The 12,200-nt window shown below is 45.9% G+C and overlaps 1 protein-coding gene across 1 annotated transcript in view; it reads left to right on the top strand.

Moving 5' to 3' along the window:
• Positions 1 to 1,752: 1,752 nt before the first annotated feature.
• LOC141271190 (transient receptor potential cation channel subfamily V member 6-like) overlaps positions 1,753 to 12,200 on the top strand; it is a 59,021-nt gene continuing 48,573 nt past the window's right edge. Inside the window, exon 1 of the mRNA XM_073681291.1 lies at positions 1,753 to 1,960. The gene's annotated coding sequence lies outside the window, so the exon portion shown is untranslated. The remainder of the gene's footprint in view (positions 1,961 to 12,200) is intronic.

Below are 12,200 nucleotides of genomic sequence, written 5' to 3'. Positions count from 1 at the left end.
CTAGCAGGCAGGTAGCAGATATGCGCTCCCAGGTGAGCGGGCAAGCTGGTCCTTAGACAGACTGACAGGAGTAGTAAGGCAGACCGTCGGACCTCAGGCTAGCAGGCAGGTAGCAGGATATCAGGCAGGAATTAGACAGCAGACTGGCAGGAATCTGGCAGGTATCTGGCAGGTAACTGGCAACGGGACCTGAGGGCTGAAGCAGAGTAGTGAACAGTGCTACAACATTGCTCGGGCACCTCCATTTTGGAGGAGGTGCCTTTTAAATGGGAGGTCCTCCGGCAATTGGCCGGGGACTCCTTAGGACGACGCGCGCGGTCCCTTTAAGAGAGGGGGAGCGCGCGCGCGCGCGCCCTAAGCACACTGCCGGGGAAGGAGCGCGTGCCGGAAGCAGCGGGGAGAGCAGCGCTGGAGGACGCCGCGACAGGAGCGGGGAGGTGAGAGTGACGGCGTCTCTGCCTAGAACGGGGCAGAGACGCCGATGCTACAGGAGGGTTTAGATCAGAGCATATTCATGTGTGTGAACGGCGCAGTCACAGTCCAGACCGAAATCCCAGAGAATCTGTGACAAGACGTGAAAATTGCTGATCACAGACGTCTCCATCCAATCTCACTGAGCGAGAGCGAGTGTGCAAAGAAGACGGGCAATATGTCACCTCCAGATGTGCAAAGCTGGAGAGACATTCCCCAAAAGACTGCAGCAGCGATTGCAGTGAAAGGTGGTCCTACAAAGTATTGACGCAGCAGGGAAGAATACAAATGCAAGGAACAATATTCAGATTTATATTTTTCAAATAATTAGAAATCCATGTATCATTTCCTTTACACTTGACAAATACTCGCTACTAGTGTTGGTATCACATAAAATCCCAATAAAATACATTTAAGTTTGTGGGTAAAACATGAAAGATGTGGAAAAGTTCACTAGGTATGAATACTTGTAAGTTATCAGAGTGCTGTTTTTGATATATATATATATATATATATATATATATATATATATATATATATATATACACACATTACGGTCTTCCCATTAAAGCATACTAATAGGATTCTCCATACTGCAGCAGTGTTATCAAATTTAGGGCAGGTGGAGGCAAAGAAGGGTTCCAATAATAATATAGATACACCCATATCCTGATCCTACTACCATGATACATGATAGCTGGGTGCCAATTAAAGTGTTTTTCTACTTCTTACATATGTCAATGACTCATCAAAATGATGGGTCACCATTATCAGATTGGTGAGGGTCCGATACTGGGCATCCTCAAAAATCTGCTGTTCTCGGTCCTTGCGGGGGACGGATGTCAGCTGTTGTAGAGCTGAAGAGCACAGGTCCATCAATTCTGTAGTGGTCACTGCCAGATACTACAGATCAACTTCAATTCATTCAAATTAGGGTAGATCTTCGGTATTCGGCAACTGTCACTACGATGGAGCTGTGCCATTCAGCTCCATAACTGCTAACATCCAGCTGCCGCCACTGAGAAATGCTGATCAGTGGGGGTGCCAAGCGTCAGACCCCCACCAATCTGATATTGATGTCCTATCCAAAAATAGGTCATCAATATAAATCCCTTTAAGACCCTTACCATCCACTTGTGTAGGTAGATGAGGTCGTGTTTGCATGTGCATTTGGAACAGTGTGTCATCTTCTGTACATGACCCAAGTTCCCCAACAGGTCTCACCACATTCCTCCACATGATCTGGATAATAAACACTTTCCCCTCCCCTATCCCATCTCGAAAAATCTTCATCTGCTCAAACAGAACTAAGTCTTTGGTTCTAGAGGACGGGGAGGTCGGATCATGGTCGCCCACCACATGGATCAGCAGGATCCAAAGTAGCAATGTCTTCACAAAATCTAGAATTTACGACTCATTTGACAATGCAAGCGAAAGACAAAGCTGATGTAAAAGCAAATGGCATGTAAAATCAGACGAGTATTGAAAGGTGAGTAGAACAATAATTTTATTAGAATATATTCCAGAATTAAAAAAAATGAATGTGGCTATACCATCAATTGGGGTCATCATTTTGTGCAATTATGATTTATGATAGTACTAACCCTGAATGAATAACTAAATCACAACCAATGGATATAAAATGTACAGTTTTACATTTAGATATTATAAGTTATATAAATATATTTATATATCTGTTATCAATGTGGTGTTTTCAGCATCTCTTAATAAAAAATGTTTGTTCTGCTCTTTCTGAATATTTATAACTATTCAGTTGCCCTTTCCGCCTCATTAATAGTTGAGAATAATGAAAAACAAAAACTATTCATTCAAAATGTATTTCATGTAAATATTTAATAAAATATTTATAAGTTTTACTTAAATAATTACATTTATTGATTGATATGAAGATGTACCTGAAACTTGTAACCTCAAAATTTAGGCTTAAAATTAAAAATTACACTTATTATAAATCTTACTTTCTTGTGCGCTTGTAAAGCTGCGTTTCAGTTTTGATAATCATCTTAATCATCTTCAGAACAAGCAATAATTTGTCCCTATACATATTTATTTTTTATTTTTTTCAATTGTCGCACTTCAAGAATCATCTTGTTTTTTAATTTATTTAATTTATTTATTTTTTGTCTATGTGGCTATATGAAAACTTGTACTTTTTGGGGATAAGTTGTATTTGTCTGTACTTTTTGGGGATAAGTTGTATATGTCTGTGGTATGATTTTAGGGCATATATAACTTATTACCTAAATTTACCTAAATTTTATTAACCCTTTATAAAAAAAAACAACCCAATAATTTTACTAAAGGTCTTTGACAGTTTTAGAATTTTGCTACATATGTACAAATGAAGTGTGACCTTCTGCAGTTTATGGCAAATTTACATAGTTTTATTTTATTTTTTTTTTACTTTTGTACTAAATACACTCAAAGAAAATCATTTGTTTTTATGTCGCCATATTCTGTTAGCCATAATTTTAACATTTTTTCCATGACAAGATGTAGTTTTTATTGTTACCATTTTGTGGACTATTAGAGCAATTTTTATTGCATTTTTTGGGGGAGGTAGAATGATAACAAAAATCAGCAATTCTGGATGTTTTTTTTTTTTTTGCACACTGTTAACCATTCAGTACAGTAAACATGTTAACATAATTCTTTAGGTGGATATGATAATGAAAATACCAAATTTATGTAGTTTATGTAGGTTTTAGTACTTTTTGTTAAAAGTAAATCACATAATTGAAAAAAAATATTATTTTCTAAGATTCACAACTTTTTTTATTTTTCTTCCTGTCAAACTCCTCACATGCCGTTGTCACTATAGACATTGTCATCTGAGGGGGTTAGAATCCTGGGATAAAAGTTAGCCCTGGTCCCAGCACATAATTAGGGATCTCAGCTCCTGTTGCGGATAGTACGGGCACAACATCAGCTATCAGGATAATTCAATAGGTGACTGTGTAAATCTCAGGATGTATGTCCAAAGATTTACATAGGAAAATATATGCCAAAAATCTGTATTTTTAGTTTTTTTTTTTACCATAATACATTAATATAGCTGTATACATACATTTTCATCTTTAAAATTTTTCATTGGGAACACTGAAAATGTCCCACCAAATATGATCACTGAATGCAATTTGTGAATTTAGTCTGTTTTCATTATTTTTTTTTTACATTTTGTTAATGAATTTTGTAATTTATTTTTTTTTACTCTACGAAGGTAGGATTTTTTACATGTTATTATTAGTGTTGAGCGAACATGCTCGACACTGCTCGGTACTCGCTCGAGCATCACGCTACTCGGGATGTTCGGCGAGCACCGAGCATTTCCGGGTTACTCGGGCGGGAGCTCGGGTCTCCGCCCTGCATGTTTGGCGCTCTTTACAGAGCCAATGAACATGCAGGGATTGCCAGCCAGTCACTGTAATGCCGCAGCCATGTTGTTTGTGGGCATTACAGTGATTGGCTGGCCGCACAACGTCACCTCGAGTATTTAAAACCGGGCGCCGCCATCTTGGACACAGTCGCTCTGGATCAGACAGTGTAGGGACAGCGCTGCTGATTTAGGGAGAGATATATCCTGCAAAATAGTTAGTGTAGGGTCTGTAAAGGCTGCCAGATCAAACAAACAAGCCTTCTCAGGACTAATATCCATCCCAGGTATATCAGGCAGGCAGGCTGTATAGGAGACGCAGTGGTTATACCAGCAAACGCTGCATTACAGTCCTGTGTGCTGCTCCTGTTGCTGAAATTGCTGGACTTAGCTCCAGGTCCCGGGGGCCAGGAAAAATCCTTTTTTTTTTATCTAAATCCTCTTTTTTTTTTCCTCCTTTACAATGTACAAATACCCATCTTATTAACCTTTTGGTGCCCCCCCCCTTCCCAAAAAAAAGTGTGCCTCTGATTTTTCAGACACAAATATATCTGTTGAAAATAGTTTGGTGTAGGCCAGAGAAATAGAAGTGTGGTTTTGCAGTTCTATGGGCCATTTGTATCTAAAAAAAACTGTTTGAGTGTGTCGCTCACTGTTCAGCCGCAAATATATATATATTTTAAAAAGCCTGGTATACACCAGTAAATTATTACTGTGGTTTTGATGTTCCACGGTAAAACATCTCTATTATCCTGTATAAAAATAATAAGTGTCTCCCTGATTTTTCAGACACAAATATATCTGTTGAAAATAGTCTGGTGTAGGCCAGAGAGACAGAAATGTGCTTTTGCTGTTCCACGATAAAAAATCTCTATTATCCTGCTTTTTGCATTTTTGCTGTAAAAAAAAAATAGTGTCTCCCTGATTTTTCAGACACAAATATATCTGTTGAAAATAGTCTGGTGTAGGCCCGAGAAATACAAGTGTGGTTTTGCAGTTCCATGGTACAAACCTCTGTATTATCCACTTTTGGGCCATTTGTATCTAAAAAAAGCAGTTTGAGTGTGTCGCTCACTGTTCAGCCGCAAATATATATATATTTTAAAAAGCCTGGTATACACCAGTAAATTATAACTGTGGTTTTGCTGTTCCACGGTAAAAAATCTCTATTATTCAGCTTTTGGTAGTTTTTTCCGTAAAGAAAAACAGTAGTGTCTCCTGACTGTTGTGATACAAAAATATATCTGTTGAAAATAGTCTTGTGTAGGCCCGACATCCCAGTGTGGTTTCGCAGTTCCACGGGTCAAATCGCTGTACTATCCAGTTTTGGGCCTTTGGTATCTAAAAAAAAAGCAGTTTGAGTGTGTCGCTCACTGTTCAGCCGCAAATATCTCTATTTAAAAAAGTGTGGTATACCCCAGTAAACAATAACTGTGGTTTTCCTCTTCCACTGTTCTAATCTACTCTTTATTACCCTTTTTCCATTGATAGTGCAAGTGTAAGCTATTTTACTTCATTTACAATGGGCAAGGCGCGTGGCAAGGGACGTGGAAGTGGACGTTCTGGTGATGGTTCGTGCAGAGGACGGGGCCGTGGCCAAGGTGAAAATGTGCCACAACCAACAGCCACATCTTCTCGCTCCCACTTCTTGACCGAATTACTAGGGAAGCACAGAACAACACCAGTATTGAGAACTGATCAGTGTGAACAGGTTATTAATTGGATAGCAGACAATACTTCCAGTTACCTGGGCACCACCACCTCCGGTCTGTCTTCCACACGGTCAACTCTTAGTAGCCGGGAGTCTCGACCGCATACTCCTCCTCACCCTGATGCTCCTTCCTCCCACCATGCCGAATGACGTCAGACAGCAAGTGATCCCACACTTGGACACTCTGAAGAGCTGTTCACTGGTCCATTTCCATATTTGGGCCCCTCGCCTGATACGCTTGAAGTGGTGGAAGAGGAGATCCCATGTTGCGATGCCCAAATATTTGAACAGCCACGGCCACAGGAAGTCGACGTTGGCAATCTGTCACAAGAGGTGGACGATGATGAGACACAATTGCCAGGAAGTGAGGAGGAGGATCGTGGTGCGCAAGTGGAAGAGGAGGAGGTGGTGGATGATCTAGTAACTGACCCAACGTGGAAGGAGGACATGCAGAGTGAGGCCAGCAGCACACAGGGGGAGGGAGGCAGAGTACCCCAACAGGCAGGAAGAAGCAGTGTGGTGGCCGCAGACAGAAGGCAGGCAACCGTTCCCCGTAACACCAACACGAGGGACGTTGCCAGTACAAGCGGTAGGTCTTCCAGAGTCTGGAATTTTTTTAAAGACTCTGCTGATAACCCCAAAAAGGCCATATGTTCCACCAGCCATGCCAGCATCAGCAGGGGTGACAAAACTACCAGCCTGACCACCACCAGCATGATCAGGCACATGGCAGCAAAGCACCCGACTTTGTGGGGCGAAACCCAGGGTCCACGACCAGTGTCAGCGGGTGTCACCACTGCTTCTTCCACTGTTGTGCGTGCAATAGAACCCCCTGTCGTGTGTGCAAGGCAATCCCCTGTCCATACTGCATGTAAAGATGCCCCCTCCTCTCAGTCTTCACTTGTTATGGCAGTTTCTCAAGAAACAGCATCAACGTTCACGTCCACGTCCCACCGCAGCGTTCAATTGTCCATATCCCAGACCTTTGAACGAAAGCGGAAATTCGCAGCTAACACCCCACAGGCCACAGTCCTAAATTCGCACATTTCACGACTGCTTGCATTGGAAATGCTGCCTTTTAGGCTGATGGAGACGGAATCCTTCCACAATCTTATGGCAGTGGCCGTCCCTCGGTACTCGGTCCCCAGCCGACATTATTTTGCCCGGTGTGCCATCCCCGCACTACACAAGAACGTGTCCCAAAGCATCTGCCATGCCCTCAACAACGCAGTTACTGGGACAGTCCACCTGACAACGGACACGTGGACAAGTGCTTGTGGCCAGGGACGGTACATCTCTCTGACGGCATACTGGGTAAACATAGTGGAAGCCGGGACCCAGTCGGACCTTGGGACGGAACACATCCTCCCCACACCGAGGATTGCGGGCCCTATGTCAGTCAGAGTTGCCCCCACAGTGTACAGCTCCTGCGCATCCTCCTCCTCCTCCTTCTCCTCTTGTTCAGCCTCCATCTCAGATATCACCACATCAGTTACAAGCTGGAAGAATTGCAGTACTGCCTCCGCCAAGCGGCAACAGGCTGTGCTGAAACTCATAAGCTTAGGTGATAAACCTCACGCTGCTTGTGAGTTGTGGACAGCTGTGAAAGACCAGGCAGATCTGTGGCTGAGACCGCTGAACCTACATCCCGGCATGGTCGTGTGTGACAATGGCCGTAACCTGGTGGCGGCTCTGAGGCGAGGTGAGATCACACACGTACCATGCCTGGCTCATGTGCTTAACCTCGTGGTTCAGCGGTTTCTTAAATCGTACCCCGAGTTGCCAGATCTGCTCGTGAAAGTACGCCGCCTGTCAGCTCATTTTCGCAAATCGGCTACAGCTTCCGCCTCCCTTGCTGTGTTGCAGCAGCGTTTGCAGCTTCCGGCACACCGACTGGTGTGTGATGTCCCCACACGTTGGAACTCTACCCTCCACATGTTGCAAAGGATTTGTGAGCAGAAGAGAGCAGTTGTGGAGTACCAGCTGCAACAAGGCCGTCAATATTCAGGTCAGACTCCACACATAAGACCTCAGGAGTGGACCTGGATGTCTGACATATGTACCATCCTGACAAACTTTGAGGAGGCCACCAAGATGGTGAGTGGCGATGACACCATCATTAGTGTCAGCATCCCACTTGTCTGTCTTTTGCAATGCTCTCTGCAGAGAATTAAAGAGGAGGCATTGCAGCCAGAGTATGATGAGATGGATCAAGAAGCCGTAGCGGGCGATTACACACAGCCCAGCCTCATCTCATCCCAACGTGCATTGGGGGACAATGAGGGAGAGGAGGAGGAGGAGGAAGAACAGGAGCTGCTATCATGCGTTGTAGACGGTAGTACCTGTACAAGTGTCATACCGTCGGTTCAGCGTGGGTGGCCTGAGGACAGGGGGGAGGAGGAAGAGGAGGAGGAGGAGGAGAGCATGGTCAGTCGTCATCTTGGTGAGGACACGGAAATATTGCCCGTTACCAGTCTGGCACGCATGGCTGACTTTATGTTACGCTGCCTTAACTGTGACCCTCGCGTTGTCAAAATGTTGGGTGACAGTCATTACTGGTTGGTGACACTTGTAGACCCCCGCTACAAGGGGAACTTTCACTCTCTTATTCCTGAGGTGGAGAGGTCTACAAAAATGGGGCAATACCGGAAGGCCCTTGCTGCAGAAATCTTAAAAAAATTCCCATCTGAACACGCTAGCGGCAGAGGTCACAGTTCGTTGCCCAACCAAGGCGTACAGGCGAGAGAGATGCAACTCCAATCCAGCAGAGGCAGGGGAACACTGTCAACGTTCTGGGACAGTTTTCTGAGACCCGCCCAGCTTACAGGCCCGGAGGCGCGGGGTACTCTCACAAGGAGTGGAAAGTTTCAAAAGATGGTGAGGGAGTACCTTGCCGATCGTACCAGCATCCTCCGTGATTCCTCTGTGCCTTTTAATTATTGGGTATCCAAGCTGGACACTTGGAATGAACTCGCTCTGTACGCCTTGGAGGTCATGGCCTGCCCTGCCGCTAGCGTGTTATCGGATCGGGTTTTTAGTGCCGCTGGGGGAATTATAACTGATAAGCGCACTCGCCTGTCAACTGACAATGCTGACAAGCTGACCCTTATCAAAATGAACAAGGGCTGGATTGGGCCAAACTTCTCATCACCACCAAATGACAGCAGAGTAACATAAAGTCAAATCCACTGTGTTATTTCGGGAGGTGTATTCACATGCACCGCTTCACACCCACACATGGGTATACGCTTCCTTGTTTCGGCTGTTTAATCTTCTTCTCCTTATCCTCAGCCTCCACCACCACTATACCACCAGGGTGCCAACATTGCAAGCTCCTCCGTCCTTATTTTTGGCAGCTTTTGCTTGCAAGGCATAAGCAAATACTATGGGACACCCACTCCCCAATAATGGGACTTATGTTTGTAATATGCTGTACTGCATGGCTCTTGTAAGGGGCATTGCAAGTTGCTCCGTCCTAATTTTTGGCAGCTTTTGCTGGAAAAGCATAAGCAAATACTATGGGACACCCACTCCCCAATAATGGGACTTATGTTTGTAATATGCTGTACTGCATGGCTCTTGTAAGGGGCATTGCAAGTTGCTCCTTCCTAATTTTGGCAGCTTTTGCTGGGAAAGCATAAGCAAATACTATGGGACACCCACTCCCCAATAATGGGACTTATGTTTGTAATATGCTGTACTGCATGGCTCTTGTAAGGGGCATTGCAAGTTGCTCCGTCCTAATTTCTGGCAGCTTTTGCTGGAAAAGCATAAGCAAATACTATGGGACACCCACTCCCCAATAATGGGACTTATGTTTGTAATATGCTGTACTGCATGGCTCTTGTAAGGGGCATTGCAAGTTGCTCCATCCTAATTTTTGGCAGCTTTTGCTGGGAAAGCATAAGCAAATACTATGGGACACCCACTCCCCAATAATCGGACTTATGTTTGTAATATGCTGTACTGCATGGCTCTTGTAAGGGGCATTGCAAGTTGCTCCGTCCTAATTTTTGGCAACTTTTGCTTGGAAAGCATAAGCAAATACCATGGGACACCCACTCCCCAATAATGGGACTTATGTTTGTAATATGCTGTACTGCATGTGACGCGCCCCCTGGGCCATGTGTACACGTGTGTGGGATACCCGGTGCCGGGTCTCTGGGGTCTGTAGTCTCCGTGGCGGTGACCCGGTCCCGTGGCTCAGGCTGGTCAAACCAGTGGCAGTCTTTCTTAGGTTTTGAGGTTAATTGTCCGACTGCGCCACCCGTGGATTGCGTTCAGGGAGTACCACCGCTGCGAGGCAGACCGCTGAGGCTGGTGTTGTGTGCGCAGCATAGAATGGGATTACTCCCCTCGGGAGGAGTATAGCCTCAGGGCAGTGAGTGTGGATGATGGGGGTGATGGTGCACGAGCGCAGCAGGAATGACTCAGAGTTTTTGCAGTGCAGTTCAGGGTCTTTACTGATGATTATAAGGTAGACCCTCCCGGGAGTACTGGCTAGCATAAGAGGCCTGGTCAGTCTGTGAGCAAGCAGGAGTTCCCCTGGCCAGGTGGAGTTGTAGGCCTCCCCGTCTGTCTGCACTCGTCCTGGCTACCTTGCTGTAAGCGGGTAGAGGTAGCCCACGTCCCTGAGTGTACCGTGTAGTGCTCACCTGTATGGCTGGTGACTTGGGGCCTTCTGTTAGCCTCCGCTCCACGACGGCGGTGCTGGTCCCTTGCTTGTGACTGAGCCTCCGGGCTTCTATGGCCAGAGGACCTGAAATCCCCTGCCGGCTGGTTTCTGCTGCTGGATATATAAGTCCTCACAGCTTCGGACTCCTGTGTCCGGTTCCTATTGTCTTCTGCCAGGGCGAGCTCTGCTCAGCTTCCAGCCCCTGGTTTTTAGCTCCTAGCGCCTACAGAGCTCCTTGCTGTTACTTTCCCTTGCTCTCACTCTGACTCTGACTGTTCTCTGACTCACTCAACCCCGCCCCAGATCCAGTTTATAACGGCAGAATTCTCCCCTCCCAGGATTGGGGCAGGAGGATGTTGCATGTTTAAGGGATCCTGACCAGGAAACCTCCCACTTGCTCTCCGACGTAATATCTCTATTACTGTGGTGACCAGGCCCCTGGGGTGCCACACATGGCTCTTGTAAGGGGCATTGCAGTTCCTCATAATTTTTGGAAAGCCTTCCATTCACTGCTTAGGCCAACAGTGCACGGGAGACCCAGTTGCTATAAATGGAAAAAAAGGTTTAGTTAATGCCCTCTGGCCTCCATGTCATTTCCAAGGGGCATTGGAGTGGCTCGAAATTTTTGGTAGGCATTGCACTCACTGTATGCCCTATAACTGTGTAGCCGAACCGCTCCTTTTGTTACAGAAACATATCCTACAAGACATATCTGGTTGACTGGCCTGATATTGATGTGAATGGTCCCTGTTCCTCCTGCTCTTTCTCCTTTGCCACTACCTCATCCATCATTTATCACCTGAAGCTTTGTTTTAACGGGAGTCATAGAACTTGGATAGTAGCAGGAAAACATCCAGCAATCCTCGGAGGAGGTAGGATATGCGCCAAAACGCTGACCACCTCAGGCCTAGCCGCTACTACATACATGCGCTTGCATTACAACAAAACAAAGCAGATGCTAACTTCTATCATCCTCATCATGCTCCTCACCTTGGCACTCTCAACTCCCCTGATGGAGAAGCCAGGGCCCACCGGAGGAGTCTGATAGTCCGGTGGGCTCGGCCAATGCTGCCCTAAAGCAGGCCAGGCTAAGAAAAGTGTGGGAAAGGTTACCGGGACAAATAGGGGTGGCTGGGGACCGAGTATGGACACCCGGCCACCCCTGGAGGCTGGGGAGCAAGCGGGGACACCCGGCCACCAGGCGGCTGGGGACTGAGTATGGATACCAGGCCGCCGACACAGCCATGGCGTGGTGGCCAGATTCCGCCTCCACATGCCTAAAAGGCCCAATTTAAAGTGCAAGCAAGCAAGCAGTATGGTATTGCAGCCTGGGGGTGGGTGGGTGGCAGGCAGCATACTTGAGCTTGTATTGCAAGGAATGGGGGAGGTACAATTGAACACTGCCCTCTGACTAGAACTTGCATGGGGATAGTTGCAAGTCTGCATCTTCTGATGCGGTAAGGATCACTTATGATGGGCACACTTTTAGACAGTGACCTGGGAGTCAGAGATGCTTCCAGGGGTCTTCCCCATGCTGTTCCCTTGTCTTTTCAGCGCTTTATGCATGTGTCACACAGCACATGGCCAGATAAGGTTGTAAAATGTTAAAATGACATTTCCCGGTGAATGCATTTGTCATAGTTGAAAGCAATACAAAAGTGCAAAAACGCATAAAAAATGCTACTTGTGAACATAGCCGAAGGTGTGGAGGAGTATTTTTGTTTTTGGTCATTTATTTTAACTTATACACAAGTCTTTTCCCTGGAAAGGATGTTCCTTAACTAGTGTTGAGCATTCCGATACTGAAATATCGGGAATCGGCCGATATTCGCGGTATCGGAATTCCGATACTTAATTCCGATACTTTTACAATATCGAATACCGAAATCGGAAGTTCCCATAATGCCTGCGCTCTGCAGTGTCTCTGAAGTATGACAAGCTGGATGGCA

The sequence above is a fragment of the Phyllobates terribilis genome, unplaced genomic scaffold (genome assembly GCF_046119375.1).
Source record: "Phyllobates terribilis strain yellow unplaced genomic scaffold, ASM4611937v1 Scaffold_5__5_contigs__length_657084704, whole genome shotgun sequence".
Classification (NCBI taxonomy): Eukaryota; Metazoa; Chordata; class Amphibia; order Anura; family Dendrobatidae; genus Phyllobates; species Phyllobates terribilis.
This window is presented reverse-complemented; position numbering and strand designations above follow the sequence as displayed.